The sequence below is a fragment of the Strix uralensis genome, chromosome 1, assembly GCF_047716275.1.
Source record: "Strix uralensis isolate ZFMK-TIS-50842 chromosome 1, bStrUra1, whole genome shotgun sequence".
NCBI lineage: Eukaryota > Metazoa > Chordata > Aves > Strigiformes > Strigidae > Strix > Strix uralensis.
Window position 1 is genome coordinate 95,701,241 of NC_133972.1, and position 26,561 is coordinate 95,727,801.

Here is a 26,561-nt window from a genome sequence, read left to right on the forward strand (position 1 = left end):
GCAGCCTTCCAAGGAACCTTGGAAGCTTGATCTGAGTGAGCAGCCTACATAGATATATTGGTTACAAAAGCAGTTTCGTTCCTGCACAAGTACCTAAGATGAGTTTATCGCACTGTTTTAAGTACTAGCTGTGCCTTTGTTCAGTGTGTTGAACAACACGTTTTACTCCTCTTAGTGGTTATTATTTGTCTTCTTCCCAGATGTATCCTTGAAGGTCACTGCTGTGCTTTTTCAGACTCATATATGCTTCAGGGAATTGGTTATTTTCTTGTGAGGCTAGGGACAGGAAGGCAGAGGAAAATTTGGGTGTTTCCAGTTATTTCCCCTTTTTAAGGGTCTCTTTGTTTAAAGTTTTAATTTAATGACAAATAGGTTTTGGCCTTGGAGCAGATGCAGACCTTACAGATTTTGGCAGCACTGGGCGCACAATCGTGCGTGTAAGAGAAGGAGAAAGAAGGGAAAAGGGAAGCAAAGAGGAGTTGGATGGAAAGATACTCTGCAGCTGAAAGATATTAGTACAACCAAACAGTAAACATGTCACCACTTCCAATGCTGTCTTCTCTAAGTGCTCATGCCCTGAGAAGTACAGGGAAACATGGGAATTACAAGACATGTGAGATTCTACTCTGATACTAATTCCACATGCAAAATTTCCTTTACTTCAAATGTATGGTCTAGCCATTTCCTTACTTTTTTCACTTTTCTTTATATCTGCACTTTCAATGCGGAGTAGTTCACCTTCTCAGATCTGTAGTTTCTCATATCTACTGTCTCAGGAGAATGGGATAAAATTTGTATGTAGTTTTGCCTGATAAATTCAGTGAGTTCTATGTAGCATATATAAATCTACATAGTAGATTTTTATTAGTGATCTCTGTGTGCTATTAGCATTATCTAATATAAGATTTTGTGCATTATAAGTGAACTGTTATTATCTTGAATGCACTAGAAGCGGTCATTTAGCTTACTACTTACAGGTTTTGACACTTCAGCATCATTGAGGAATTGATAGAAACTAAGAAGTTTAATAGTTAGCTAGGACAGAGCATGAGTGACAACAGAATGATATTGATTATTTGAACACAAACAAATTCTAGGTCACATTTTCTTTTCTTTAAATTATTTTGTTTTTCCAGCTCTCTGAGAAAATCAGTTAAAACCCTCGTTATGTACATAAGACAAGTTATGTCAAGATAGAATGAAATGCCACGGAGCTTGCTAACATCTTTTCATCTTAATTTGAATTTTCTGACTGTTGGTTGGTTTTTTTTTTTTTAGATCAATGGATATTTTAAAATGAAAATAAATTTTGATTTCTGCTGAAGTTAACATATCTCATTAACTCTGTTTTTAAACATAATTGCATGCATGAACATAGATATGAAAAATGCAAATCAAACAACATATATTTTCTAAATTTCCTCTCAGATTTTTTCCTAAAACCTGAATTCCATATTTGACAACTGAATTTGAAAGCAGAGGGAACTCATCTCTGTTAGCTACTGATTTTCTTTACAGTTTTTTGGGTGACGTTTATAGAAAGTTGGGGAGAAATTAGTAACAAGGGATTGGGTTAGACTGGAACAGTCTTCCTTCAGATGTAACATGCATTAGAAATTATGTAAAATTGAGGGGCTCTAACTCTGTGACAGTAGAAGACTAGATACAGAGCTTTAAGCAGTAAGTCTTTTTCTGGTTTCCTTCTGAGAAAGATTGAATTCTGAACTATTTACAATGACTAATTTATTTTTCTCAATATTAATTACATACTTTTCTTTTAAATACTCATATCGGACGGTGACGGCCTTGGGACATTTGATTTGTGCTTAGCCTTTTGCAGAGAATACAAACTAGTCAGATGAGCTAATTGAAATAGAGATGAAAGAAGATATGGCCAGTTAAGCAACTGGACAATGTAAGTGTTGCCAGCTCATCTGAGGAGTATACCCATCTGGCTGAAGGGTCTTGCTCTCACTCACTGAGTGAATAAAGATGCTGCTGCATCTAGTTTGCCATCCCAGAACTCACCACCCCCTTGGCAGATGTAGTAAAATGTGTGTGCACAGCGTCAATAGGTTCGCTTCATGATCTGATGTCTTTACACAAACCACACGTCCATCAGTGGTTTAGGTTGCTATATGGCATTGTGAACCAGAGCAACCAAATCACATGCATTTCCATCTGTTGCGACGTGATAACCTCTAGAGAAGGGTGATGTGGAGAGTTAGGGGTGGTGATAGATTAAACCATTCCTGCTCCATTTGTCAAAGGTCATCTGCCAGAACTCCAATTCATGAGTCTAAAGACTATGTTCTTCATGTTCTCTGATGTACAAGTTGGACATGAAAAAATCTGTTCATACTAATTAAAAAGTGTTTTAAATGGAGTTTGATATTACAAATGAGTTTATATGAGGTGACATCAGGAAAAAGCAGAGGACTAGACTTGATGACCTGAAAATGCTTCTGAGGATAGTTTGAAGAGTCAGTGTCAATTGTATAATCAGTTTTCCCGTTTCATTTATATAGTTCAGTTGCTTGCATACTTGTATATCTTTGGGTCATATGAACGTGTTTTTCTCTTTCAAGTGTAAGCTTGTTAAGAATTAACACCATACATGGTTTTTCACTTCTGTTTTTTTAAGAAAGGTTTTCCAGATGCTTTTTAATATTCCTGAGCTGCCTTGTTTCAGTACGCTGTCCCAAACCTTACCATTTGCTCAGGTGTAGTCCAGCTTTCCTTTCACATCTCTAAACTTTTGTCAGCAGCTCCTTTTCACTTATATTAAAAAACAGTCAGAAACATTCGATGGTTTCCATATGGATTTTTTTCCCCCAGCAGAAACGTAAATCCCATAGCTGCTGTAGCTCTAGAAAGAGTGCATCAAGAAATTCATATTCACACTACCGCTTCAGTGAGAGAGAAATAAATTTGACGTATGCTATGTCGGTGGGTTCCTATCACCCTCAACCTGGATGCAGCTGGATCAGCTACTTGTCTTATGCTTCTATAGGAAGTAGTCCTCCCCCCACTCTTTTAGTGCTAAGCAGCAGCTTGGACCTTTCATGAGAAATGTAAGTGAAATGCTCAGCTGAACTGAAAAAGCATCTGGAAGCATCTGTGGTGACAGAATAGACCCCCCACCCTCTTTCCGTCTGGCCCCGGTGGAGCCTGAGCAGCAATATGCTTTCATGTTCTGCTGAAACACTCAAGCTGGAGTTGCCCAGTGCTACCGGAGAGCTCTTCCATGGAAAATGGGATGATCAGCAGAGATAGTTAAAAATTACCATAAATCTCATGTTCTTGCGAAGCAGTTCTATTTTTCTTCAAAAACTTCTGCCAACAAAAGCTACACCCCAACGTCTACACTGACGTTCCCATTTCTTAAAGGTAGGGACCATAACTGGCACTTTGTATAAATAGTGGTTAATTCATAAGAGGTAGTAGATGATTTGAAGCACAGGTATCATGGGTTAAAAAGACTAGAAACCATTCTTTATTGTATCATACTCTAAAAGGGTCTGCATGAATTAAATTCACTGTAGATATGAAAATGTCTTGGCTTGAAAAAAAAAATCTTTACAGCTGTGTTTAGATAGAGGACAGAATACTGTCCATCTGTGTTGTACTTTAATGTAATTTGACCAGCTAATAAAACTGGAAGTGCATTATTAGAAACATATCAGTACTACTGTAAAACTTTTCCAGAAATACCCAGGAAGATTTTTGTTTGATAAGATACTGCATTAGCTTTTCTTCATGAAACTAAAACCCAATCCCTTTCATTCTCTCAGTCTCCTATTTAGAAGAAGATATGTCTGTATCTTTTGGTTGGATGTGGATACTTCTTCTTTTGTTTGCTTTCCTTCTACTTCTCAGTAAATTAGGATATTTAGCTCCCCTCAAATGCCTCATAACCTGCCCTGTACTGAAGAGTGCAGAATTGTTTTAAACAAGTTCTTTATATAGTACATTTCTTGTATGGTCCTATTGTAGCTCCATGAGCTGTGCATCAAAATCCAGCAGGCTTGGAAAGCTAGTCTGTCCTCCTCAGCTGCTCTGTTCTGAGAGAGCAAAGCTGTTATGCTCTTGTCAATCTTTGTGAAAATGGTTGAATCACTAGTTGAGACTTATGAAAGATAAGTTTAAGTCTGAAAAATGCGTGGATAATAAGTATGTATCCATGCAACGTTTGTGTGTGGTGGGTTTTTTGATTGTGTGTGTTTTTGGTTTTTTTTTTTTTTTCTATTTGCCGCCATCAGTTTGGCCTTGTGGTTAGTTAATTCATCTGCAGAATTAGAAAGTGAGTCGTATTTTTGGGAAATGCAGTTTTATGTCATGGTACGTAAGGTCTAATGAAATTGAAAATTACAAATTAAGATCCATTAAAGAAAGATTGATGTATGTTTTCTTTGTGGCAGCCTTGCAGATTAAGAAGAGCTTGCTGCATTTTTGTTTGTTATTGGAATGAAGGAACTCTTTAGGCAGCTTAGCTGTAAGGATGGCAAACAAAAAGATAGACTTTGAGAGCTGAAGCAAAGTACTCCTGTGTAAGAGAAAGGTAGTGGGGAGAAGGTTATTTGTTTCTCAAGGCACTGCAGAAAAGTGTTTATACAAATGAAAGATCTTGACTGTGCTCCTAACATAAAGATTTTCCAAGTTGTGTTGCTGTGGCTGTAACCAATGCACAGCTATAGGTAAATAGGTATGTAGCGAGCATTTTAAACAACAGTTATGGACTGTGTATGTTAACAACAATGCATATAACTGGAAGACAAAGAAAATAGTGCTTCTGACTTAATTGACTAAGGCAGAATAGTAAATTCAACTTGTATCACAGTGCATGAGAATATTAAAGGTTAGCATTGATCAGCTTTTCTTATTATATGAGATTATTTTTGAATTAATGACCTTCATTTAAAAATTGAAAAAGATCTGCTCGATTAGTGTTATTAAAACTTAATATCAAACATCAAGACTAAGAACTAGAAACATACTGCCACACAGGCCATCAGAAGGAAGACACAGCTTGAGGTATACTGACTGAAAGCCTACAAATTTTTCTTCTAGAATTGCTTAGGATTTCACAAAAGCAGTAAGAGCACACACTGAAATTTAAAAGTTTAAATGCAGTTCTGTCTTCTGTGGCTGACAAATCACAACTAATCGTGCTCTTATTTTAATTTAGATGCAGTTGCTGTTCTTACAACTGTTGTAACTTACTTCAATGCTGGCTTATGTAACCAGATAAAAAGGTATCACTTTATGATCTCAAAGATGTGTCCTTATCAGGTTGTCCCTTTTGTTTTAGGATTTTTTTCTTTCTGCAAAAGCTTTCTGCTTTTTTTTCTCCTCAACTTGTCACTTCCAGATTATTTCTTTTCAAAGAGGTACTCTAATAGAATAAAGCCCATTTCTTCTGATCTATTAGGAAATAGCAAGATAAATGTAAATTGGGCTGAAAAGCAGAGAGATTTGAGATATGATATTATAAAAAAATACAGAAGTCACAAGCCTCAGAAATGTTTTTTTTTCCCTCCAAATAGTAACAATTCTGTTTCTCTCCCCCGTAGGAATCTTCTCTATAACAGAATAAGAGAAACGTTACATTGATATTACTTTTTTTTTGTCTAAGCTGAAAAGAACTATTCTATTCTCAGTTTGACATTAGAGAGCAAAGATATTAATCTATGTTTAGCTCCACAGTTTGGATTCATGTTAATTTATTATTCTGGAATAGGCTCATAGCTCAAGAGCTTGCTACCTTGAGATCCAGTTGTGGGATCTTGCAGGTATCAGGACAACAATACCAAATTATTTTCTGGCCTCCTCCATTTCTTATAGCTTGTACTTCAAAATAATTTATGTACCATTATTATATCCTGTGTAAGGTTGTAACAAGTGTGTTATAGAGCTGGGAGACTGCAATACTCTGCCTGTGCTATTGCTTGTGTGTTTCTTACCCTCAGGTGTTTCCAAGGGAGATTTAAGTTGGCATGACTGCAGGGAATGTTTTTGCAGTACCAGGGTTATTCCTAAGTATACTGGTAGGGTTTTTTAATCTCTTTACAGTGAAGCATATCCTCTCTGTCCCTGAGCTGCTCTTCTGCATTTGGTGTATTCACCCAAGGAACCTGATAAATTTTAATGGGGTTATTTCTTTTAATGAACATTCAACAACATGAGTAAGGATTGCATTTTTAGGACTTTAAATCTGTGCTGTTTCTATCAGTAAAGATATGCTTTAGCCTGCTTCCCCCCCAACACAATATTAGTAATTTGAAAAAGCAAATGATGTAAAAATCTGGAGATTATTAGCAGGAAAGATGTCCTGAGCAGAAGTAAAAAAAATATATATACATTTCCCCTAGCACTAATTACTAGTAAAATATTGTTGCTGATAAAGCCTAATTTGAAATTCTGGATACAGTAGAATTGTCTTGTTGTTTTAGGGAAAAAAGAGACAAAGTGCGTCTATAAAATTCAACTGCAAATGTTTTCCTGTACTGCCTCATTGATTCACAGTGTCTTGCTGTGCATCCTTTATGATTAGGGGTTTACGAACCATGCGGGTCACAGCATTATTCTCAGCTTTGTTTAATTCCTCTCTGCTGAGGGCCCTGGATGTGCTGTATAGCAAAATCCTTGGCCTCTTCAACACACAGAGATTTCTGCAGCAGCTTTGTGTGTTTGTGTTATAATCTTAAACAGAAACATAATCAGCATATCTTTTTTTGTGTGCTTCCATCATGTCTTGAAACTTTTGACTACACCATAAAAAAATGCTATGGGAAGGGGAGCTGAAGACATTGGCAACTGTTTATATTTCTGTTGGATCTTTCCACCCAGAGAGAGGTTAGAAGGAGTTAGCTTCTGACCACACTGTGAGCTCTGGTAGAACACTGTTGCTAAAATCATCAGCAATAAAGAGGCCAAATTCACAATAACTGTATTGTTAACAGGCCATTAAAATTGACAGGAGCCATATTTATTTCTCTTTGCTGTTTCAGGCTGTCTGCAAAAGTCCTTACCCCTGTACTCGGCACTGGTGAGGCCGCACCTTGATTCCTGTGTTCAGTTTTGGGCCCCTCACTACAAAAAGGACATTGAATTACTCGAGCGTGCCCAGAGAAGGGCAACGAAGCTGGTGAAGGGTCTGGAGCACATGTCGTATGAGGAGCGGCTGAGGGAACTGGGGTTGTTTAGTCTGGAGAAGAGGAGGCTGAGGGGAGACCTCATCGCCCTCTACAACTACCTGAAAGGAGGTTACAGAGAGCTGGGGATGAGTCTCTTTAACCAAGTAACAAGCGATCGAACATGAGGTAATGGCTTCAAGTTGTGCCAGGGAAGGTTTAGACTAGATATTAGGAAGTCTTTCTTTACAGAACGAGTAGTTAGGCGTTGGAATGTGCTGCCCAGGGCAGTGATGGAGTCCCCATCCCTGGAGGTGTTTAAGAGTAGAGTTGACATAGCGCTTAGGGATATGGTGTAGTTGAGAATGGTCAGTGTTAGGTTAATGGTTGGACTGGATGATCTTCAGGGTCCTTTTCCAACCTAGATGATTCTGTGAATGACACCCTGAGATGATTTAGGCTGTTGTACAGAGCTAATTTAACGTTCAGCCTTTCACTTTCCAGGTCCCTTTCTCTTCCCACCCTTGCTTCCCCCAGCATACAGACCACCGCTACCACTATGGGATGCTGTTGCTCTGTTAGTTCTGCTTTATTTTTTTGGTGACTGCTCTCTGAACTCTTCCATGGAATTAGATTATTTTTAAAATTACCAATCAAGCAGCCAAACTTCACTCTCCATTTTTTGGAACAGACTGTGTATTCTGCACTACTTATTACTGAAGCCATAATAACCGTTCCTTCCTCTTCTGTGTTTTTGAAAGGAAGATATTCCTGCTAAGGAGTGATGTGGATCTGGATAATAGCATGCTGTTTGTTCTGTTACGTGCAACAACTCTCTTGTCACAGGACACACATGCACTGAAGGTTCATGCTGTTCTCCATCAGTGATTTATGTAATACTGAAAATTAAAATTATGGATGCTACAGTATTCCAGCTCATTTTCCTAAAGGCTGAAGTTAAATGCCTGTGCATCATTTCACTTGAAATATCAGATCATGTTGTAGTGTTAGTGCAGTGGTACACATCCTCCCAGTTACTGGATTGCCAAAAAGAAGAGGAAAGCTGTTCTAGCTTCATAACTTCCCTGTTTTCCCACTTGCATTGCATCATCTGGTGCAGGTCACTTATCACATGAGGCTGCTGCCTACATACATAAAGCTCTAATTTAATAACCTTATTGAAATTATCAAGGAAATAATCTGAATTTGAAAATATAAGCTTAAATGAACTAAACACTTTGATGGTAAGTGTACAGGAAAAGGAGTTCTTCATGGAGAGGAATATCTGATTTTGATTGAGAATATAGGTTACTAAACTTTATGAAGTGTCAAGTTGTTAGAACCATAATTTGTTTTGATGAGACAAAAAGAAAGAAAAAAAGACCACACAAAAAAATTTATACTTGCAATTGATAGCAAAGAATGGCTCTTCCTAAGGAATAATTGTAGTGTATGTTGTTCATGTTGTGTCAGCATATCAAAGCAATGAGTATGAGCAGGCTTGGTTTTTAGAACTGTATTTGAATTCAGCAACGAAGATAACTTGTTCTGTTTGGGTTTTTTTCTGTACAAAAGCCAGATTCCTACGATAAGATGGTAACTGTCTCACTAGCCCCTCCCCCCAACAAATTTAACAAACAGTGAACTTAAATTTGTTAGAAACATAACTGAATAAATAATACCTAGCAGGAGCTATGCAAGGGGTGGGGGTGGGGGGAATTCCTGTGTGTTTTTTTTGTCCTTTGTTCTCTTTTTCAGTTTTTAAAAATTGATTTTTTGAGTTCTGGTTATACTATGAAAAAATATTTTAAATGGGATGTGAATTCCAGAATGAAAGAAAGAGGAATCCTTGCTCAAAAATAACTTTTATCACATTGGTTTGTCACTATTACTTATCACCAGTTATGGTTCACTCTCAAATGACTTTTGAGGCAACATCTCTGTTGCCTGAGTTTGCACTGGTGTTTCTTACAGAGTTTTGCTCCTCAGCTGACAGAATGTGGCTTTCCAAGGGTTTATTTCAACTTATTATCTTTTCATAGTTGCTGGAAGGGAAGGGGGAATGGATTATTAGCTATATTCAGCAGAGCAAATTAGAACTATTGATGAATGCTTGTAGGAATTGTAATTAACACTGAAGGAGGGAAACCTATTGAGAAGCTGATGGCAGCTTTCAATGGAAATTTAAAGAAGGGAGGTTACCTCTTCTCTCTTGAGAAACATGAGTTTTGGAATTCCTAGGCCAACATCAACATATACTCTTGAAGAGCTAAGTAACTTGCCATCAGAGCAACATCACTGGGTTTCTGTTTAAGCCTGTAGCAAACACAGGTGTAAGCACAGCATGTAACGTGATGGCAGGCAATGCTCAGAGTGGGACACTGCTCTGAGAAAGGTGGCCTTGAGGAGGACCGGTAGGAAACAAGTCTTGGTTACTGCTGCCTGCACAGGCAGTGTGGCAGTGCTCCTGCCTGACAGCTGAGCACACTGGTGGGGCAGCTGGGGCCGGGCAGCTGGGGCCAGCCAGCTGGAGCCAAGGCTGCCCCAGCACTGGCTGGACCACCAAAAGTGAGTGCCAGCCTCTGTTCTGTAAATTGTTGCAATTGTGTTTGACAAGTATGGATTTTGGTGCAGTAAAAAGAAGTTGGTTTATGCTTTCCTTTGTTTTCTTCTCCTGCACTGGTCTGTGGGGCACTAGTCACACTACTAATTAGAAAATTTTATCCAAGAGTATCTTCAAGCCAGAACAGAGGGGCTGTTGGCAACTCCAGCTGAGGCTGCATCTGGCCCAGGCTCCTTTCCTGCCATGAAACAATTTAAGTGGTTTCCTGTGAGTCATTACCCGAGGTGAATCAATATGTGCTTCTTTGAGTGTTAGAATTAATGAAGATTGGTCTCTGATGGATTTGTATCTTATGATTACATTCTCTGATGTCTACTGAAGTACAAACTCCAAATGAAACTTCTTGTGCAATTGCAGCCCTGAAAATCTCTTTCTGTGCACGTTTTCTGTTAAGGATGACAGCATGTTATAGATTTTCCTTTACTGGAGGCACTGATTGGGGTCTCTTTCTTTCCAGTTTCCTATTTCCATGAAACTTAAGGATATAATGGCCCTGGAGATTTTTATCTTTCTGTTTAATGTGTTTGAAATTGACTAGTAGGTTCAAAAATACCTGGGGAATGGAATGGCAAATTGTCACATGCAGACAAAGTATAATTGCATGAGACTTGCTTCTTCAAGAAGCCTGGTTAAAAAGAGGTGGAAGACGTTTCCTGCAGAAAGATTGCCTAGACTGTGGGGACTAGAGGGCTGGAGAACAAGGCTGTTATCTACTCTGTTTGTAAATAGAAGCTAAGCTCAAATAAACATGTATGCTTTAACTCTGCACAGCCCAAGATTTTGTCTGCAGAGCAGATCTGGAAAGGCAGGGGCTTATTCCTAAAGCTTTACTGACTACGTTGGGACACTCTGAACATGGTATTTAATGTACTCATAACTGGCAGTTACAACTCAGGAAAGATCTCTTGGACTTGTCATGACTGTCTTGACAGTTCTCTGAAATCCATTTGTTCAGTTTGAAGCAGAAGCCAAAAAAAGTTAAAACTTTGAATAAATCTTGGCCATCATCAGGAAGGATTTTAAAAACAAAATGGAGTGAGTTATTTTGCTGTTGTGCGAGATCTTCATGCACTCACATCTTGAGTACTGTGTGCAGTTTTGGCCTCCTGACCTGAAAGAGGATGTAGTACCATTGCAGAAGGAATAGAGGGAAGGGCAACTGAAATGATAAAGTGGATAAAGCAGACTGAGGAGGGACTTAAAAGATCAGTGTTTCTTCAGTTTGCAGAAAAGGTTGAGGGGTGAGGTGACTGAGGATTGCAAAATCATGAAGGCAACTTAAGGTTTGTTGGAACTGTCATTCATCAATTCCAAAATTCAAGAATTGAGGGGCAATACATGAAAATGGTAGTAGATACATTTCAAGCACTCAAAAGAAAGTATTTTACACTGCAAGTTGTGAACTTCTGGCATTTAACACTAGAGGAAATTGTGGAGATGGATAGTATCAGCACGTTCAAGAGACTTGCATGAACAGATCCATAGATAGATACTAAAAGCACAGGGGCGGTTAGTACTGTCCATCATTCCTAATTCATGAGGTCTAGATGCTGGAGGATGGAATAAACTGTAGAAACTGTGCCTGTGGTATTCCTGAAAAGCATCTCTTACTACTCTGTTGCAGAGTGCAGTCACTGGGCTCGATGAACCATTGGCCTGAACCACTAGGACATTTCTTAAGTTAATGTAGTGTCCTAAGACCACATGTAAGGCAAAAACTAGCATGTAGATTGGAAGTGATGGTGTACAAAACAACAGTTAGATTCCCTAATTTCATCTGGTCTGTGTTAAAGGCAATGATCAGTTGCTTCCAAACATTGGTCTGGCACAACTGTGAAGTCAAGAGGCAATGGCTGAAACCATATCAGGATTATTGCTTGAAGAATTGATTATAGATTTTATTCAGCTTGCCTTTGCATGTTATTCTGAGCTGCATGTTTAACCATGGCTTATGGTGGAACTAAGTGCAGAAGACAAATGTTGGTGACAATTTTGTTTCACAGCGAAACCTGTGAATTTGCTTAAGCATATACTGTTAACTAGATTTTCTTCTTTGACAACAGAACGCCTCCTGTTTCATCACTGTGCTATAAGATTATTTAGTTAAATAATGAAGTATGTAGAATAATGTGACTGATTTGAGAGAGAAAAGAGCATTGTATTTATATGCTGGTAACCAAAATTAGCACAATGCATTTTTTGTGTGTGATCATAACACCCTTACCTCAAAGTGAAAATGCCTGATAGTCTGGGGGTGGTAAGCTCCTTCTGAAGCAATTCTTGAAGCATTTTCTAAATGGTATTGCAAGAAGTAGCTACAAATTAAGAGTTCATTTGTAAGCCAGGTGCTAAAAGAAAAAAAAAAAAAAGAAAATCTGTGTTCTAATATGATGTCTCTCAAGGTGGTATTTTCTCAAAGATAGCAAGAATAACAACAGGAAAAAACCCTTCTTTGTGTATGTTATACATTACATGGTGTTGCTTTTACTGTCTTGCATCATGCCAAATCTTTTATTTTTTTAATCAAAATGAGTTTTTCATCAGCTTCAATGGCTACAGTAAGCTTCATTTAAAATAACATGAAAGCCTAAAATACTTTGAAAAGTTCAGTGGGTACAAGTCTGTAAGTATTTATTGGTTAGTACTTTCAAAGTGCTTTGGGCACTAGAAAATCCTTTGGTTTTTTACAGAAGCAGATAACTTACATGTGTGGAGCCTTTTTTCTCTGAATCAGTGAAACTTTTCATGGAGTAAATTAACTCTTGGAGAAACATGTTCTTTCAAAAACAGCTGTTCTTTCTGCAAATGTTAGTCCTCCAACTGTTCTTTACTATCTATCAGTCCATTTTAGGGCTAAAGTAAGCTGGCTTTACACTTGTTAATGCCATGAATTGTTCATTATAATGGGATTGTTACTAATGTAAATAAGGATACAGATCAGAAAGGAAGCATATGGTGGTTGCTCTATTTTCTTTTTTTTGATGTGTGTCTCCTGGAAGAAGTAATGTAAAGAATATGAACAAAGAGAGGGAGATTAAGACATGGAAATAAGAGGAAACCCTGTATAAGGGATGCTTAGGAAAATAATTGGGAGGGTGGGGAGAGAAATAATTGAATGATGAGAAGGGATTTTTTTTTTTTAATATTTCTGGTGAAAGAACCTGCAAATCTAGTGGCATCATGAAGAATAAAGTAAGTGGTTAATCTTGCCTCTGAGATGTCATAAAACAACATAGGACATAAAGAGATCAGTAGTGGGCAGAGGGCCAAGAAGATTAAGGACTGGGCTCTGACTGAGAGGACTTCAGCTACAGCAGGGATAATGCTAAGCAATAGTTCCTACTGCTAGCCCAGCCCCAAAGTCTGCAAAGATCAGATAGCTCCTTACTTTTCTTGAGATGCCAGGGCTATGCCAGATCCTGGCATGCCTGTTACTTTCTTGATTTCCTTTTGATCCAGATGCTTTTTGTCAGATATAGCCTATAGATCTGGTCCAAGGTGAGCAGAGATGATCAGCATGGCCAGAGGCGGCAGAAGCTGGCCAGTCTGTCCCTGGGCCAGCATGTCAGTGGTGATGAGAGGTGGAAGTTGAGGCGCCTCCCCAGGGGGGCAAGTCAGGACAAAAGGATTTAATACCGCATTATTTCTGCCAAGAGAAATATGTTTGCCATCAAGGCCAAACCTCTTTTGCTCTCGATGTTCACATTGACAGTGAGAATAAATCTTCTCTATTGAGTCTTGTGTGACTCGTACAATGGCTGTCTTTCTGTCCCTCTTCTGTTTCTGGTATAGCAGTGTGGGTGGGCATGTACAGCAGAGGCCTTGAATGATCCATCTCAAATGTGACACAAGGTTTTGAGAAGTCTGTCCTTGCACTGAGGGGTGAATGTTATGAAGTCTCTCAAATAAACAAACAACAACCAAGAATTAAAAATTTATTATCGACACAGTTAACTAACCCTCTGCAACCATTCAATTACAGGTTTGAATGTACATGAGAGGAGAACAAAACAACTTCCTAGAGTTTAACGACAACCCAAAATGCTCTATCACTTCTGACGTTTAATGGCAACCCAAAATGCCCTATTGCTTCCCAGGGTTTAATGACAACCCAAAATGCTCTATCACTCACCTAACAGGTGAGGGCTCTCAACCTCGAGGAACTTCTTAGAGCAATGTCCCGACCCAAGTAACCTCAAGGAGTTTCCTTGGGCAGCGTCCCGACCCAAGGGGGGAGTCCTCGACTGCAGTGTGCTGCTCCAGGGTGGACTAGCTCAAAATGGCTCCCCCAAGGGACTCCATTTATACCCAGGCCGAATCTGATCTGTGGTCAATAACAGCTCCCATTGGCCAAAGGCCCCTACTACCATGAAGCCCAGAGAACAAGCAGTTAGTAGCTGCTACACTTTGGCAATCAAGAAGCCCTATTTTCACTGGACGGGTGCACCTCCCACAGTGGGGGAAGCTGCAGCCAGGCCCAGCAGTGTTGATGGTGCCTGTTTGAAAGAGAAGTGTGGGTGCTGCAAGCTGGTTTGACAGGCATATGTGGGGTTATTGTTCTGTCTGTGAGGGCTGGGGACCGTGGGTTGTGTGGACCACCAAGTCGCAAGGGTTTCCTTCCCTTGATGGGTTATTTGTGAATGTTCTCTGCTTTTGCCATGCTGTGAAGCTGTGTTACACAGAGGACAGGATAGGACTGGATGAGTAGAGATGGCAGTAGGGAAAGGAAAACATATTCTCCACCCGTAGCTGACTCTTTCTAGAGTTAATGATCTTAGTGAAACTGCTGCTGGTAGGCAGCAAGCAGAACTTTAGTTTGGGTCCCCTAGGATGTGATGAGTCGGGGAGGGAAAAGCAACCACAGAAATGGCAGGCAGCAAAGTAAATGAAGAACCATACTGGGACACTGCTCTAGAAGTTTATGGGGAATAGTAGGAAAATACATACAGTCAGTAGCCACAAAAGTATTTGAAATAGATGAGGACTGAACAGAGAGATAAGGAGGCTTAGAAACACTATGAGCAATTTTGGTTGAATGGCTTGACTATATACCACTGCTCAACTGGTAAGTAATAAGAAGCAGAGAAACAGATTTTGAAATTTTAAAAGCTCTGCCTAACGGTACAAGGAAGCAGAGACACAGATAGATGGATAGAGGTAGGGTTAATAGAGACTGGATTAAGAACAGTAAAGCATGCTTCCAAACTGAGTAAGGAAGAAGAATTGGAAGAAGATGAGATATTAACAGTGAGAGTAAGAACACAAGAATAATAATTTAGTAGTTTGATGGTAAAAAGCAGATTGAACAGATGAACAGGATTGGAATTAGCAATGTTACAATTGACAAAGCCTGATTCAGTAAATAAAGTTTCTAATTCAAACTTCTGAAAGTGTTAACATGTTCTTTTCCTATCCCTGGTATTTTTAGTATTTGGCTTGCATTTACTGCACCATTAATGTATGGCCAGTGGCAGAAAAAGCAAGACACTATTTGTCTGGAAGTTAAAACTCTATTTCATTTTTGTGCTTCTCTTTTAAGCATCCTGGCTCTGATATGGTCAACATTGATCATTGTGTCCCATGCAGCATGAACATGTTGGCGATATTTATCAAAGATGTATCTGAAACAATCATAATTTCTGCTTCCACTTTTGGATGAAATCTGAACGCAGAACATTAAAAATGATGAAATCACAGCTGTTATTCAGACTGTACAAGTTTGAAAAATGTCTATTTCATTAGAGGTTTGAGAGAACTCAAATTGTATCTGAGTTCTCTTTGCTCACATGAGCAGTGCAGGATTGGAGGAAAGGAGGAGAAATGGAAAACGATGGAACAGCTACAAAAGTAAAACATGATGTATATATCATGGTTAATACTAACTGTTGAAATTCTCTTTTGTCAGTCTTTTGGGGACTGAACTTTAAGTTTCAAAGTATAATCAGCATATATTTTAGTCTTAAAATTTGCAGAGAGCACAGGACATAAAGTACAGAAAGAAGGCCATGAGTTGTATGCATTTTTCTGTTGAAGAAACCGCTAATGAGAAAAAACAAATAGAGAATGCACCCAACAGACAAGCAATAACCCTGACATAGTGCATTGAATGTACCTTCTAAGTTCACCTCACTGTCAAGTAATAGGGAAAAGAAAGATTACATAAATTCTGCTGTCATCACTGTTCAGCTGTAGCCATTGTGGAATGTGTTAGGAACAGGACTCTGGCCTGTGTGGCCATATCAGGAACTGCTGTAAACGTTACTTCATCTCCTCTTTCTCCAGTCTTTGCTCAACCAAAAGGAGAATTTTCAGGTCTCTGTGAATTGAGTCCCCAGCACCAAGCAGGTCACTTAGTGTGTTGCAAAATGGAGCTTCAGGAAGGGAACTGTTTGTCATAGGTGTCAGTAGATGTGATCAAAATGAAAGCTAAGAGATAAATTCCAGGAAGGGTGATGGTAGCATATTTCTAGAGTTACCTATAAAGTTAGTAGTACATTTATCTAACTATGAGATGCATTCAATGAATCCTGTTTTAGAGTCTGATTAATGAAGCACGTAAAGCTAGAAGGAGTATTATGGATCTCTTGTCATTGTAGTGCTGTGACATGTTGCACTGTCTTTCTGTAAGTGGACATAAAAATAGGAGAAAATACCCTCTGTAAAGGAAGCAGGTGCGTTGCGCTAATCCTCACTGCTTTTGAAATAGTAGTTGGTAAGCTTAAGACAGTTATCTGTGCAAATGGGTTCAGTTAGAAGTGTACCAAGTAAACTCTCAGGAGAACTGAGCTTGTATGGTTGGATACAATGTCTTAAGAAGAGTCTCTGTAAGTTATATAGGAGTTTATAATTTATATTTCTTAATGTTGCTTTACTGATGGCATTTTCAGTACTTCTTTGTTTGAAAGACAACAGATAGTATACTTTAAAAAATGTTTTTGTTAGGATGTCTTGGCTCAGCTGACCTCCAACAAGAAGAAAACATGTTATAATATGATTATATTACTGTTTTTAAATTCTTCTTGTCTGAATTCTCTAGGTCAGAAACAGGGTATTTATGTGGCTCTGGAACAGTACTTATATTAAAAATTATTTCCTATAAATACAGCTTTGTTCAACCAAAGCTACTTCAAATTCTATCTGAATTAAAAAATAATTGATATGTAAATTAAAATAAAATAATTTTAAATTTAAAAACTTTTCTGGGAGCATTCTAGATAATGAAGCCTGAAAAGGAAGAGTGTATTCTTCCATGCTCCATTTATTCAGTGGTTAGCTCATTCACTTGGGGTATGGAAGGGCTGCCTGAGGTGATCTGCAGTTATGTTAGGGTGCTCCAGTTACTGGTTTCAGCAGTTTACTTTTGTTAAATAAGCTAAAATTGGTGCTTTAAGTGGGTCTGTCAAGGAAGTAGGAGTATGTTTTGGACCTCAACAGAAGTATGGAGCCCAAGGTATAGGTTATAATGTACATCAAGGCACACTGAAATTGATGTTTAGTGGAGACTAGGAACCATCAGTCCCATCCCTCAGCTGAGGTCTTCTGGTCAGAGACAGTGGCACCAAACTGGTGGCTTCAGAGACCTTAGAGTTGAGCAGGATTTCATTCACAGATTATCAAGGTAAAACAGTTTTGACAAGCTATCTGAGGCTGAGTGTGGGTGAAATGAAACAGTTCTTTACCGTTGTCTGGGTTTGTCAAGGAAATCATCCATATTTTCAGTTTGAATCTAACTGAACTGATGTTTGTAAAACTTTGCAGGCTAGTGCTTGTTGATGCACATGTTGCATCAGTTTAATCAGATCAACTTTAGCCTCTCACCTAATCTCCTAGGTGAGTATTTGTGCCACAGTCTCCAAGCTGGTACTTGATACTTGCTGGTGAGTCACTTGTTGCAAGCCCTGTACTGCCAGGTTTAACATCCAGCTATCTGTCCTTGACAGTCTGTTTTCCCATACCTTCTGGAATTGAGCTGGTTCATGTAGGGTTGACTTGAATGTGACCATGCTCACTTTTGAGGTGAATTCTCCTAATGCAGAAGTGTCTTTAAGATCTTGTTTTTCTGTAAAAAGGGTTTTGCATTCTTTTTTAGGTCTAGGTCCTAAGCTAGGTACTACTTGAAACAATTTATAAACAAAGAACTTTTCAGTACTGGTCACTTTTTTGGTAATTGATACTTTACAATATCTTTTATCAGTACACTTATCCCTGGTGAATATTTAGAATGATAAAATAATATTATCATTGTCTCATGTTTTTGTAGCCAGGTTCATATTGTCTTACTGTATTACAGAAAGAATGTAAACAAAGCCCTACCTTACACTTGTAACTCTTCTGTTTGGGTGCGAGTGAGAGAAATCCTGGGAAATATTAATAATGCCATGAATGCTTTAATTTAGAGGTATAAAGCCTGCAAGATATGAAAATAGATACATTTTTGCTTTGTGATGAAGTTTAGGCTCAAATGTGTGAATTTTTCCATTAAAACTCCATAAATAACTAACCCAAGTTATAAATGATAAAATCAAGTAAGTACATTTCTGAATTACGACATCGATTTTAGTGGCTTTTTGACATTAAGCAGCTGTGTGAATTAAATCCCAAGTGCTTGCACTCCAGTTTTCTCCGCTTTCTTGCCAAATTTTTGTGTGCTTTTTAAGTAAAACCTACAGACTAGTAATTTGCTTGTGAAATAGATGATAAGCATATGTGTTTTGAGAAGGGATTTAAAGAAAACCCAAAATGTCTCTGTTTTGGAGCAACAGTATGTAACATGACTAAAAGCCCATGGAAGTTAAAGGAAAGACTTTCACAGACTTCTGCATGTTTTTGGTGACACCCTTGTGTTGATGGTTACTTTGTGCAGGAATGCAAAGGGTAAAATGATGTTCTCAATATGCATGAAGTGAGGACTGAATATTAAAATGCATGGTGTTATCTCAGTAACTCTGTGCTCAGGTGTCATGTACACTTCCTTGTCAATAAGCAGATGTGACACCTGATGCAACATTTAAATGGTTCCACGCAACCTTAAACAGTACTCAGAACTGCATTTCCTGTTCCTCATTATATTTTAATTAAATATTGATGGACAGTTTGTTTACACCAGGCTTTTATTCTGTTAAAAGTAATGCTAGTTTACTACTATTGTTAGTGAAGTAGATGGAGCAGCAAGTTGGTGATTAGTGTCAATTTCTCTTGTGACATGAGAAACTTAATATAAATAAATTAATTTGTAATTGTCAGTTGAGCTGTTTTTGCTGGGCTGGAATAGACTTCATTTTTCTTTAGCTAAAACTAGATGAATAACCCCAAAATATTTTACTGTATGTACCTTATGAACTTATGAGCCTTATGTGTACTGTAATTAGGTGTGTGAACTGCACTATCTAGACAGTGTATAATTAAAAAAAAATCTGCAAACATTATGAAATGCGTATTTTTAGGTACAAGTCTGAGCACTGCTTTTGATGTTGTTTTAATTGCTCTCCTTTCTCCTTGTTACACTGCATATTTTTTTTTCTTCTCTGACCATCTAATGCATTCCTAACTTTCATGAGCTTTGTATCTCAGTTCTTAAATTGCTGAAAGAATGGAATAGAAAGAAAAAAACCACCTGAAATATATTACAGAAAATACAGTTGTACTAATAGCTGGAACTGCCTGTCCTATATTTTTTCTTATACCTACTTCTACTCATGATTTTGCAGGAAATAAATCCTGATCTCAATATAATGATTTAAGTGGTAGTATGGAGTAACTTGAAATGCATGAAAAACAGAGAAACCCAAAGCAAACCAGAAGAAACTCTAAAAATATTAAATTGTGAATAGAAAAAGAAGCATTCGTGCTGGACAGATGAAAGCAGTGATATAACTGAGAGTAGTTTATAATACAGAATATCTTTCAACTTCCTCTAGGATGACTTTCCAGACACTCTTGTATGTGGAAATATATGTATTGATCGTGTGCTAGGCTAATTAAACATCTTGTTCCATGTTACAAAATGCACAGTAAATAATGATGAAAGGAAGATGAATTTTGAAACAGAAACCCCACTTCCAGCTTTGTTGAAGAATTATTTTCTCAGCTAGCAAGGGAAACACTGTGCATCAGCCATAAATCTTACAGTCATCAATAAAGTTACTTAAATAAGAAACAATTGTCTGTCCTTCTTAGAATAGCTTCGAAGCTATAGAAGGAGCTATAGACGAATAGCTTCTAACAGCTAAGTCACCTTTACAGTTTAATCTTCTCTCTTAAGTAACGACCTAATTCCTAGGGAGCTGGTTTCCAGATACTAACAGATTCCTTAGATGTCAGAGAGGTGCTGTTAGCTGGCATGCCAGTGAGGAGAACATTTCTAGCTAAGCAGATTGAAAAGAGCTTTTCTGATACAAGAGGGTGTTTTGAGGCTTCTTATAAGAAGCAAAAGAAAAATGAGAATATGGGAGGGGTTTATTATGTTTGTTTGTTTTAAGCAAAGAAAGTAAATGGAAGAAGACTAAAGCATTTCTTTGAAAGGAAGGGTGTATTTTTGAGAAATGGAAAGGAAGATATTAATAAATTGGTATCATTATATAGAATAACATACTGATGTTGATTGGAAGGAACCTGTGAAGATCATCTGGTCCAACCCTCACTCAAAGGAAAAACTAAAGTGAGGTTGCTTGTAGCAGCCTTGTCTAATTGAGGGATGGAGATTCCACAGCCTCCCTGGGCAACTGTGCCAGTGTGTGACTAAAGTCATGGTGAAGAAATTTCTTAATACCTGAACTGTTCTCTCAGGGTCTCCTTGGATGCCATGTGCTCCATCTCCCCACTCATCTTGGTGACCATCTATTGGACTTGCTTTGGTATTTCAATGTTTTTCTTTCTGTGGGGATGCCTAAACTGGACATGGTACTCCAGGTGCAGTCTCACAAGTGCTGAATAGAAGAGAGTAATGCCTTCCCTTGACCTGGTGGCTGCACTGTTGCTAACACAGCCTGGTCCATGCTTGGCCCTCTTCACCACAAGGGCAAACTGCTAACTCACATTCAACTTGGGAACTTTGCTTTTCTGCAGGGCATCTCCCTAGCCAGTGGGTGCCCAGCCTGGGGTTATTCTCTCCTGGCTGCAGGATTTTTGTTTTGCCATTAGTTTATTGCTGCTGAGCTTCCTGAGGGTCCTGTCAGGCCTTTTCTCCAGCCTTGAGGTCTGCCCAAAGAGCAGCCCTACCCTCAAGGCCATTGATCACTCTCCTGAGCTTAGTATCATTTGATGAATAAATCCATTGACAAATATGGTTGATGCCTTGTGCTTACCTGGATGCTCAGTTACATCTGTCTCAGCCTTAGCATGGGCCTTGTGTGTTAGAAATGTTTAATTCTTGTACTCTGGGTGATGAACTGAAAAACAAAACAAAACCTAACCCCTCCCTCCTGCCCCCAAGCCCCCACCACTTTGTTGTTAGTGTTCTGCATTAAGCTTCCTCTGTGAAAATCTACTATGCCTTTCTGTGGATGTCTCTCTTCTTGCCTGTAGCTGCTCATCAAAGTGAAGCTGTTAGGCTTAGAAGAAATGGTGGTTATTATTTAGATAACTGGGCTGTTGTTTAAGGGAATACAAGTCAAGCATAATAAAGCTGTGCTGGATTTTGAATTGAGAACAGGAAAAAAAATTCTGGAACTTTTCACTTTGGGTTTCACTATATTCTTCTCTATGGCATCTCAGCTCAGATTTCAGAATGGGGAAACAAGCTGGTGGATACACTCTAAGCCCTGCCTGCGGCATGAGGTTTGTGCACATGAATCATCGCTTGCAATAAATTGTGCAAGATAAGTTCAGTAGTTTAGTCATGGTGTGTTTGGTTTCTTTTTGGTGTGTGGGTTTTCTGTTGTGTAGTTTGATTTTTTTGTTTTGTTTTTTTGTTTTTAAATCAGTGAGCTCTCAAGTGCTATTTGCACCCTTTCTAATTGGATTCTTCATCATAAATCATGTTTGCTATGGTGGGTTTATACACCATGCTGTCCTTTGGGAACTGGCACTGGTGACTGTGCTGGCCTCTGCCAGGGTTTTTGGGTCATTTAGGAGACAAGGAACAGAGTCATTTGTAGGAAAACAAAGATTTTTATCATCTGATACTGCTTTTCTTTCCCTGTCCTGACAACCATTTGCTTCAAGCAAACTAAACTAGGTTACCTCCCACCTCTTATTCAAACTGCTCATGCTAATCTGCCTGACTGCCTGCAGCTGGTTAGAGGATGCACACAGGAACCTCACTGCTGACAGTGGTGTGGTATGACTGACACAGACCTTGATGCCATGAATAAAATGGGTCCCTGCTGTCCAACCACCTGCAAGGCTCACTTCTCTTTTTAGTCCGTCACAGTAGTGCTGTTGCACTGCTTACACAGTCAGTAACTACGCCTCTCTTGCTGAAGCTCTTAGTATGTGAGCTAGTGAAATTAAATCAGATGTGGCAGCATAGGCTGCAGTCTCAATTCTTATTGCAGTACAGTTGTTTCTTCCAGGTAGAATACAATATCCACACAGGGAGTTTGTATGTAACAGCTGAGGTGTATTATTCATGTCCGAGTTTATTTTCAACAACTTTCTAGTTTAGGTAAACCCTAAGATGCTGCAAATGTAGGCATATTTAGTGATATCAGTTACAAACAGGTTATTCTGAGGCTAGCACAGCAACCAAACCAGCACAAGACTTTGGTCTTGTTTGCATAGGGTTAGTGCAGATCGGATGTGTGTGACTTTATTATATTGGGTACTTCTGGCTAGTTGCTGTTGTTGCATACACCTTTACCACATTAAGAGTGACTTATTTCAAATTAGTTTAATACATTTTCAAAGAAAGGTAAGCCACTTCTGAAAAGGCACTCTTAATCTGCAGTAGATCTGTCCTACTGGGCACTGGTCAAATACGCATCCATTCCAAAATAAAGCTGTGTGAAAGGGTCTTCTCTTTACTTCAGTTAGTGCATTCAAGAGAATGGGTGAGATGTCTGTGCCACCTTCTGAATTAAGCCCAAACCAACCTGATTTGTACATGTTCGTTTTCTCCCAACTTAATAGGAAGAGGCAACTTTTCAACCAGCCTTCTCACTGTCCCTTTTGAACCATACTGTAACTGCCCCCAACAGGGCAGTTGGAGATTTGTGTTGTATAGATTATTGTTTAGGTGGTGCACAGGAGGTGATGCAGTAATCAGCATGCATGAGGAGGAAGCTATTGCCAAAGCATTTGTACTCAAGTAAACCTGTACCATCAAATCTGATTTATATTAACCTGGATGCCACCGAGCTTCAATTGTGAGAGTTTTTCCCAAACCACTGTGTGGCACAGCTAAGAAAGGACTGAACTGTTCTAAAGCACGTGTGCTGATGACGGATGTGAGTAAACCTCATAACTGCAGAGCCAGGAACGTGTCACACTATCTCTTAGCTCTGCTTGCTCATTTATGCTTTTGTTTGTGTTGACTTGGCTTGCTGTGCAACTAATGATGCTTATATGGTATCATACTGTTGTCTTTGTAATGGTTATGGTCAGGACCGAAACTATACACATAAAATATATCTATTGCATCTCTACCTACTAAACACAATAATGCCTGAGTCAAGAGGGAGTTGAATAGATGGGTGCATTCTGTCCCAGTAAGACAGATGTGATATCAGTTAGCAAGGTGCAGCTACTCACCATTTAATGTGTCTGAGCACAGTCTTCTTGGCAAGCCCATCTGAGATATTGATACCTTGCTCAAATTTTTTTTTCTTTCTTAAAGGGTCCAGAAAGTAAAAGTATAATTTCTCACATTTAAGTCTAGTCTTAACTTAAAATCTAATCCCCTTTGTTACAGGTGAGTTGTGCCTGGGGATTCCTAATGATCACAGCAGGCAGTGTCTCTGCAGTATGTCTATTTTAAAACTTATGGTATCAATCCTGAAATTTATTTTTATTGCAGCCAGTAGTGTTCTAATCATCACTAATTTACCAAATACAACATTAACTGGAGAAAAATACTTTAAGGTCTTTTTCTTCATGTAATTTACACTAAAACAGAGCTAGCACATTTCTACCCCTCAAAAAACCCTTTGTACATTCAGTTCTACTTGGTGGTGTTTTATTTACATTATAACTTACTTTGCCTGATTTGAGGGTTGAGTATTTTTACTGTGCATGGCTTCATAGAGAACAGTGCTGCTTGTATGAAGCCAGTTGGCTAACGTCACACAATAGATGTGATTCATAAACATTTTAAAAGCCGGTTTCAGCCAAGCAGTACTTGATAAGATACTAGAAGTTATATGGTATAGACCTTCAGAATCAAAGAATATCCATGCCCTTTGTAGCTTGTTGGAGTTCTATTTTTAGACAATCTAAGTCCAGTATAATTACAGTCATACTTCAGAAAACATTACTGTAAGTGCAATGTAACTGAGCTGGCCAAGGCTTTGAAGTGCATCTGCCTAGATGTTCACTTATTAAGTGACTCCCAAAAGACAATGACCAAAAATGTTTTTAAACCCAAAAGAGCTGATTTTCATTAGAATATTGCTTAGGAAGAACTTAGTTTTTAAATAGAGACAGGAAAAATGAATAGGAAGGACAGTTTGGAAATAAGGAGAACTCATAAATAATCCGTGCGTGCTGTGCAGAGGAATCCTTGCTTTCAGTGTTTGCTTCTGTAAGCTTGATGATGGTGTGGATTACAGCATATTTTACAGGGTTTCTGTAGTGTTTAAAAAAGATTTGTTTGTTTGTTTTACATTCAAAGATCTCTGATGCTTCACAGCTCTTCTTTTACAGATCCCAGTCGTTTACTGTAATACTGTATCTGTTTTCCGTTTTCTGTAAGCTGTCCATTGGAGCCTGGAGACCACTGTCCCTGAATAGAGTCCACTGTATCCTAAAAAAATTAGCTACTCCCCCCTTTTTCTGCTGGGTTTCCCTGAGACCAGTCATTTCTTTTTAAATTAATATGTACACAGTCTGAGAGCAAAAAATTAAACAAGTAGTGTCCATCATAGTAAAATTATTAGAATTTGAGATTTCTTTAATACAGTATGCTGTTGTAAATCCCTTGGGTTTATTCTATTAAAGTTACAGATCTAACATATTAAAATACAGTATCAGTAGGGTTTAAGCTGTTTCATTTTCGACTGACACAAATAAATGACTGTAATATTTGTCATCTCTGATAAATACTCTGCACTAGACTTTTAAATCTGGAGTATTTTTTGGTCAGTTTAGGTGAGTTGAGATTCTTTTTTTTTAAACTTTGGGGTTTTTTTAAACACTTGTGTTTCTGTTCAGAGTTGCACTGACAGACCCCAGTAGCCAGCCAGACAAGTTCATTCACATTCCTTCTCATACTGATTTCAAAGGAAATACATTTACCTGTGTTTGCTATCCAAATATATTATCCCCAAACTTCCAAATGAATATGAATTGTTGTATTTTCTAGATGCATGTGATTCCCTATTGCACTGAAATCAGTATGTTTTGTTTTGGATAGTGCTTCTTAGGCCATGCAAGTCTAGTGATTTTGCGCTACCTTTGTCATGGAAGAGGTTACTCTTTCACTGAAACCAATGCCTGTCATGAAAATCAAGCAGCCTTTCCACCACAGTCTTCTCCTTTTTCTTATGTCTATTGCACATTTGCTTCTAGATTATTTTGGTATCACCTTTACAGCTTTTGTTACTGTTTTAACATTTTCAAAGTGTTTCAATTCATTGATGTTTATCTGTGTTGCACGTGTTACTGGGATTGTTACTTACCATGCAATGTTACCTTCACACATCTTACACAAGCTTCTACATTTGTAGACAGTGTTATTCCAGGTTCAGCTATTTCCACTTTAGGTTTTTACGTACTTCTTTTCTGAACAGCACATTTATAACAAAAATCTGGAGAGACAAAGAGCATGATAGTAAGAATGCTAAATGAAGTTTCTTCTAAGAAAATGTGGTTAAAAATCTAAGATAAATCAATTAACTATGCTAGTTAACAATTAAGTTAGGCATTTAGAATAATATAAAGTTCAATCATACAACTTAAGTCCTCAAATATCATCCTCAAACACATTTGGAGAGGATGATCAAACATTATATGTAAATTACCTAATATCTCTTGGAGTAAAAATAGGAGAGAACTGTGGCCAACTGGTGTTAATCTAAACTTTTTCTTTTTAACAGCCTTAAAATAATAAATTAACAGTCTAAAAGTAAACCCTCAAGACTGCTGTAGGTCTTTATAATCTCTTTCTTAAAATATGTTTATGCTTCTTTTGATATGACCTGGGAGAGAATACTGTGTACTTAGACACATGTATATAACCTAAAAAGAAATGGAAAAACAGATTAGAGAGACAGTGTTTGCTTTTCATTGTCCTTATATTCGGGTCAGCTTAATAAAGTCATACCAAGCTGAGTCACAGCACTGTGTGTCTTTAACATTATTTAAGAAAGCTCCATGCTGAAAACTGAAGTGTACATAGCAAGCAATATTTTTCTTAAAACTACTGCTGAATTTTCAATATCACTGAAATCTTAAGGTCCATAAATTTGATTTGAAGGTCTAGCTTGGATTCAGGCAACTGACCCTATGCACAGAGGATGTGACTGTTAGGGGCTGGTGGTTGTTTTTTTGATTTAGAGTTAGCTCACTTCCTTTCACTCTTTTTCCACCTCCTTATTGCTATTCAAAATACCACTGCCAGTTTCAAATGAGCCGTTGTCGTGTGGGGCTGAACTCCCACCAGAATATGTCATACAATAACAACCACAGTGAAACTTGAATTCAGTCTTTGG